Raw genomic sequence first — 8,145 nt, forward strand, 5'->3', positions numbered from 1 at the left:
CCTACCTGAAAAGATGATGTACATAACATGCTGTAAGGCGGCAATATTATTTGAACAGGAACAAGCAGACTGAAGCTGAGATTCCCTTACCTAAGTGCAACTGAAAATTGTCTGAAAAGCTTCTGGAAAATGAATGTTTTTACCTGTACCCTTCATAAGACTAAATGGCAGGGAACTGTCTCTAAGAGGCAAATTACAAAGCAAAAACATGATCTTGTCCTAACAGCCATGCTCCAAATGCGGAAATCTAATCGTATCACTGGGCAAACAGCTACTGAAGTAATGATTTCTTTTTTTTTCCTTTTAATCTTACACCTCGTCATCCCAAATTAGTGCATGGCTGCATTTGACTGTTGTTGGGGTTTTTGTTTTGTTTTGTTTTTTGTTTCTGTACAGTGTTTAGAATTCCTTAGCAGATGAGCCTGTAGGAGCACTTAGGATTGCATTGCTGTGGGCTGAGTGATTGCTGATATGAATCAGTTTATTTCATAAACGATAGAAAAGAAAAAGACCAAAGATAAAGCATTGCTAATGATGACAACATGGAAGAACCATATGCTCAGATGTAAAGCTACAGGTAGAAATGACAGGGATTCAAAGGCGGCTCCTTTGAAACATACTAAGGCTGAATTCTGGAGCATTATTTCTATAGAGTAAGGGGCAATTGAGGTATGTAATAATAATTGTTTCAGAAAGCTTTTCCTGAGAACTAATGTTGTCATTTGGAACACTTAATTCTTTGATATATCCCAGCTCCTATTATGAGGCTGGGGATGAAGGTGGGGAACAGCCACACATATTGGAGAATCTCTGTCTTTTGCAGCATCTGGACAGCTTTTTTCTAAAGCAGTAACCAAGGCAATGTTTCATAAGTAATGTGAATGGTCCCCTCCTACAGGCACATACACACACACACAGGCACACATTCACTCACTCACTCACCTTCCCTAGAAACATAGTTCTTCATACTCCATTTGTTCTTTGAGAAAGCTGAGAAAAATCAATAGTCTTTCAGTCTGGCCCATAGCAGCAATAATTAAGAGAAATAATGAAGAAAGGGAACAGGATAGAGTAACCTCTTTGTCCTTTTCCTCTAATGTTTCTCTTGACCATCCATTCCAGTCTAATCTATCCAGTGTCTAGGACTCAATCGCAATGGACCAGGGACTTTGTTAGGTGCTATAAAGTCAAATAAAAAGGGTCTTTCCCTGGAAAGATTTTGCATTCTACTGGGTAGAAATGTGATTGTAGATCTGCAGCAGGAAGAGAACACAGTGGTCATCAACTACATTTGTGTCATGTTTTTTAAAAGTGACCATCTGAGGAAGAAAAAGATCAGGAGGAGAGATTGGGAAAGACACTCTGTCTACAGGTCACAAAGGAGTTGAGAGTTAAAAAAAAAACCTGGAGGTTCCTTGAGACCATATGAAGTAAGAAATTCATTCCAGAAACACAAGACAGCTTTTTCAAAGACACATCAAGTTTGTGGACCCCCCCTCCAGTAAACTAATATGGCTGAAATACAGAATAAATTAAGGAAAGAACTAGCCAATATACCAGGAGAGGTATAGTGGAGCCAGATTTTAAAGGGATTTGAATGACAACATAAGAAGTATGTATTTTGTCCTGTAGCCAATAGGGAAACCAAGGGTATTTATTGAGCAGAGGTGTGGCATGGTCTTCCTGGTGCTATAGAGGAATACTTTCGCCTCATGTGAAGGATGGGTTCATAGAAAAGACAGAAACATGATACTTCATAAGTTAGTTACACTAATTGAAGAAGAGGTAGACATATCTTCAATAGCAATGCCTTCTGGGTTCAGCTTGCCTCCAGATCACCCTTCTACTTTTCTTCAAAGCAACCATAAGGACAATAGGGCAGGGCATATTTTCCCCTCCTTTTACAGATAATATCTTTTTGCATTTCAATATCATCTTAAGATTAAAAAAAAGATTTTCCTACAATAGTCATAATATAGGCAGCATAACACATCCCCAATTTGTTTCATTTTACACTTTATGATTTTTTTCAATTAATGAAATTTTTTTAATCCTTCCCATATCCTTTTCAAATTGGTAAAAATAAAGAAATAAACATAACAAATTGCCACATTCACCATGTTAAAAATATGACTCCTTCTGTATCCTGACTCCATCACTACTTTGTCTTCTATAAACTTTCTCTCATTATCATAAACATCCTCATTATCCACAGTCCCTATATGCACATTTGACCCTGCTGGATTCTTCATTAAGTATGATAAAGAGGCACTCTTCATACCCCCTAGGAAACATATATTCCAAACCTGAATGGATTCATCCTTTCTTTCCCTCAGTACAACAAGAATATATTTTTTCCAAGCTTCTATTTTGCTACATCATGGGAATGTTGATATTGGTTCCAGGAAGAGGCCACCAAAATGTCATAAAGAAAGTATATATTTGCACAATATTGAAATATAGCAACTTCCTTCCTTTCCCCCTAAGGCTGCATTCTTATAGAATTACATGGGATGAAGAACTGGCCTTTAGGTTCCAATGTTTTAGAAATAAAATAAACACATAGTTTAATAGGGAAAGACTATTGCTCACATAGCATAAATCAATGAAATGAGTTTTTCAAGGCCAACTTTTATTGCATAAGCTTTACATTTTGAAACCTCATAGACTTGTCTAATAAACTTGGCTTGAGTGAAAGGGCTTGCAGGTTCCCTCTATGTTTGAAGATTATACTTGCTAAGCATTTGTAAGTGATAGATATTTGCCCCATGGTTATTAACCAAGCTCATTGAAGTTTAAAATAAATCTCTTTCCATATGTTAATATTAATTATTCACCAGCAATTAGTATATAAAATGATTCCTGATACACTAACATAAATAGTTAATTTTAAAAATAGGGTAGGTGGACAGGTAGTCAAAGGACTTCAACACAGAGTATATGAAATGAAAATTTCAGATTATGAAAAACCACATCAAAAACTGCCCCAACTCAATAAGAAAATGAGAAATACAAATAATAGCCAGTGGTTTTAACTCATCCAACAAACTGGGAAGGTATAAAAAAAAAACTGGAAAATGAAAGGCCTATGGAAAGAAAAATAAAGAGATACATTCTCGATAAAATTGAGAACTAGTCTAATCATTCAGGAAAATAATTTGATATTAGGCTAAAAAGTAATTGAAATGTTAATTCCCTTGAACCAAGAAATCCTATTAGTAGGCACACATTAAAAATAAAAAAAAAAAATCCTGTTGAAGACTTAACTAAGTACTCTGTTTCTGGTTTAGCTAAGACACAGTCCTTGTAATTTTAAGAGGAGAGGCACAGACAGGGCTATTAGTGTCATGAAAAAATATGTTCTCCCTAGCTGAATGAGGCAGATTATTTTTATAACCTTGGGAAATCAAAATGAAATAATGATAGTACAAATGAGCCAGAAGTACAAAGTTAAGAGATTACTGAGTACATACAATGAAGCTTGGAAGCCAATTAGATTTTCTGGAATACTCTGAGAAAGGAAAAATATTGAAAACTAATTTAATTTAATTGAATAAGTTGAGTTGGTCATTCTCCATTATTCTGAGTAAAAAAAAAATGCTATCCAGTTATTCTTTCCATAGTTTCTTCAGCCCATCAATACTCAGTCCATTAAAGGCCTTTGCAATCTCCAGAAAAACAAAACAAAAAAAAATGACAGGGCTATGATCTTGATTCCATAGTCCCAGGTATATCTGTATAGTCATGGCAATAATTCTTGTGGTAACAAATAAGTAGAAATAAGATGGTGGTCCAAAGATTAGGAATTATTAAATTGTGTTAAATGAATGTAATTCAGTAATGTTGCTAAAAGAATAAATGTGAGATAATCAGAGAAACATGAGAAAGCTTAAATGAACTGAGTTACAGTGAAACAAGTATAACCAAGAAAAATGATATATCTAATAACTATAACCATGAAAGTCAAATTAGGGTTTAACAATAAAATGGAACTGAGTGCCATGTAAACATAATGACCAAGCTCGCCTCTGGAGAAGAGCTGAGAAAATCCACCTCTTTCCTTTCTTTGGAAAGAAGGTTGGGAGAGGAGTAGGAGTGTGGAATGTCAAACATCCTTTCAGATGCTAATGTAGTCTTTGATGTTGTTGACCTTTTTTTGATGCATGGTTTAAAGAAAGACTGGTTCATCTACTATCAGGTCCTTAGGAATTGTTCAAGATCTTATATGTACATTTAATTGTAATATCATTGCTCCAATCCACATGTCTTTTCTCTTTGCTCAGTGCCCTCAGTGCAAAGCAAAGAAACATTGCCCTCAGAGTAAAGAGGAACAAATCATAGTTGTAGCCAATGCAAAGACTAGCTTCAACCTTATGGAAATACCTTTAAAATGCCACTCACAAAATTTTAATGACTATCACATCCAATGATACCTGAAATTATATCCTTTGTCCAATGTTTCCAATAGCTGTCCATACAACCCCCTTTAAGTCACCAATAAGTAGAAACTCTAGGTTTCCTCAGGTGCCACACTCCATCCTAGAATAATTTCATTCTTCTGAGCATTAAAATAGAGGGGTGATGGTCACCTAAGGTCTTTTCTATGACCAAAGTGCTTTCATTATACTCCAATCATTATTATTGTTACCATTGTCATCTTTCATTTCTAACTATTCATAGGCATATTTTGATTGCTTTTCTTTGAGACATGGAAAAAAATTGTATGGTATAATGTAAGCAATGCTGGATTTGTAGTTAAGAGAAACATAGGTTGGAATGCCAGTAGTGACTAGTTAAGTGAATATCAGTAAGTCAGTCTGTCTGAACTGGTTTCTTTGCCTATAAAATGAAGATCATATTTATACCCAGAGGATCTAATTCTCAAGATGGTTGTTAGGATGAAATGAGATAATATATGTAAAGTGTTTTTTCAAACTTTAAGGTGCTTTATAAATGTCAACATTTATCATTATTATGACTTTGAAGAAATCCTAGAGTCTCAAAGTTGGAAGAGACTTTATTGGCCATGCTGTCCAATCTAATTAAAAATAGCTACCACAAAGTCCCCAGTATCTAGGCAGTTAGGGTGCACAATGTATAGTGTGCTGGATCTTTACTCAAGAAGACCTAGGTTCAGATCCTGCCTCAGACATTCATAAGCTATCTGACCCTGTTCAAATCACTTCAACACAGTCTGCCAAAATTTCCACCTTTATAAAATGTCCACATTTAATACTTATCTTTAATAATAGTATCAGTGTGAAAGGTTGTTATGAGGATTAAATGAGATAATATTTCAAAAGTGATATGTAAAACCCAAAATGTCATATAAATCTTAATTATTAAGTGAACTTTCACTCATAGGCTGCTGGTTAAAGGAACATACTATGTCCTTAGGCAACATATTCCACTTTTTTATACAAGATTTAAAAGTGGAAGACATCTTATCTAATTCAATTCTAATTAACTGACAAATAAGGACTAGAGAGGAATACTAGCTCAAGACCACATGTTAGTGACAAATCATGGCTGGTTCTATTGTTCTATTTGTAGGAACTTCTATTTATTTCTGAATCATCTACCAATTGCTCTTTATTGTACATTCTGAGTCCAACAAGGAGATATATATATACATATATATATATATATATATATATATAAAATATGTGTGTATGTATGTATGTATGTATGTATGTATGTATGTATGTATGTATGTGTGTGTGTGTGTGTGTGTGTGTATAATAGTTTCTCACAAATATCCTGTCTGTTCAACCCAAAATACATGATTTTCATATGGTCCAAAAGGAGATTGTTTTTTTTTTTTAAATTGGGGTTGAGAGTACAAACCTAACCTAAATTATTTAATTTATTTAAACTATCTGCCCAATGATTTTCAGTTGGATGGACCCCTTTTATATTTCCACATCATGTAAGCAACAATATGGAGGGCTAGACATTTTATCCTATCCTCATCGCTTCCCATAGAGCTCCAAAACAAGCATTATATTTAAAAGGTAAACTAATTTTAGATATTCTCAGCAATTATAACACAAAGAACCCTAAAAGATACCAACTTGGTCATGTAATAGTAAAGAAATATAATTTATAATCCCTTCCACATTCATTCAGCACCTCTACTTCCACCAGACCCTATACCTGGCAGGGCCATAGAACTGGATCAAAGGGCTTTGGGTCATGAGGTCTCCTCAGTGATTATTTTGCTATGCCTGCAGTCTCTGAAAGCAAATGTTTCTTCCCTTCCCATGCCCTCCTTCCACCCTTGTGAAACAATCAAGGACAGAATTCAACCTTCAAACTAGTTGTCCTCTGGGTGGTGGAGGTAGTGTCACAAGAACAGAAGGGAGGAAAAGCACAGTTGCACTCTGTGTTGGAACATTGTTCCACCAGGGAAATAAGGAACAGAGGGAAGTAGGGTAGAGAGCCAGAGTGTGAAGGAGGCTCTACAAGGCATGAAGGAATGGAGACTGACATCCCAGTTAGCCCCACCCTGGCCCACTTTATGTCCCCTACCTCCAAAGTCACTTGGGGCAGAAATTAAGGCTATAGGATAGTGAATTCCCAAATATGGGAAGAGTCTAAAACAGATTTGTGATACAGTATTCAGCAGAACTTCCAACAATGGGGAAGAAGTCAGAAAATTAGTGCTGTGCCTGGAATCAGGAAGAACTGAGTTCAAATTCAGCCTCAGACACTTGCTAACTTTGTGACCCTGGGCAAGCCACTTAACCTCTGTTTACTTCTCTTTCCTCATCTGTGAGGATCAAATCAGATAGGAATTGTAAAACACTTAGCACAGTGTCAGATACATAGTAAAAACTATATAAATATTATTAAGGCAAAAAAAAAAAAGGACTAAGTTTGCCAGATTCTGAAGAAGAAAAAAAATTACTTAAAAAAAAAGACCTGAGCACAAGCAGATCTAAGGACATAAAGATATCAGTAATGAAAGGGAAGATAGCTTCCAGATCATCTAAATGAGTTCAAACATCTCTAAGGATTCGTACTTACAAATGACCCAAAGGAAAAAGAAGAACTGCATTCTGAGTATCTATATAGCCTGTACCATCTTAACAATTTGATTGGGGAAAAAAGTTACATAAGAGATAACAACAAAGAGATGTATGACTGAAAAAGAGTTCATGAGAGAATCTGAGAATATAGTACAATAGAAGGGTCATGGAAGAATAGGACCTGGATTCAAATTCAAATTATAGCTTGAATACTATGTATTCAATTTATATAACTTCTGTGTGTGTGTATGTGTGTGTGTGTGTGTGTGTATACACACACACATACACATATACATTCTTTATATAACTAGGCAATTTATATAACTTCTCTCTGGGACTCGTTGCTCATCTGCATAAAGAGGGATTTAGGGATTAAGACTAGATGATGTTGGAGATTCATTTCCAGCTCAATTCAGGATCCAGTGAAATGAAAGAGAGGGGGTGGAAACAAATAGGCAGCCCCAGAGCTGCCTGGTATCCATGTAACATAAAGATATTTGACAGGAAGGTCTCCACCATATTGTATGTCCCCCATGGAGAACTTTTGGAAAAATATGGATAATTTTAACATGACTGGAGAAGGCACTGATGGGATAGATATGGCATCAATGGAGAAAGCTAAAACTATGAGTTCACATATCTAATAAAAGCACAGATATATGGGAAATCAATAATTTTCTCTGGTCCTTTGCATTCAGTCCACCAATATAAGAGCCCTTTTCATAACACAGCATCTTATAAACCTTAATCTGAAGATATAGAACATTTCTCTTCATATAAATTAGTGGATTCGTCTGTATAACCAAGGAAATTGACCAAATGTTGAAACAATATGATAAAGTAATAACTTTGCTTTAAAATAGTCTTTATTCTATCATGACCTTCTTATAGGAAAGTTAACATTCAGTAAAGAGCTCTAGCTTCTAGGAAGCCTTCAAAGAAGCTTTACATTCTGGAGAAAGTTCTAGTTTCTAGGAAGCTTAACATTCTGGAAAGAGCTCTAGCTTTGGACCTGAGCACAAATTTTGACTCTGTAACTGTTTACCTGTGTGACCTTGGGGAGGTCATTTTACCTTATTTGCCATCAGCTTCCTCATGTGTAAGATAATTGGAA

The sequence above is a fragment of the Phascolarctos cinereus genome, unplaced genomic scaffold (genome assembly GCF_003287225.1).
Source record: "Phascolarctos cinereus isolate Bilbo 61053 unplaced genomic scaffold, phaCin_HiC Scaffold_3;HRSCAF=262, whole genome shotgun sequence".
Taxonomy (NCBI): domain Eukaryota; kingdom Metazoa; phylum Chordata; class Mammalia; order Diprotodontia; family Phascolarctidae; genus Phascolarctos; species Phascolarctos cinereus.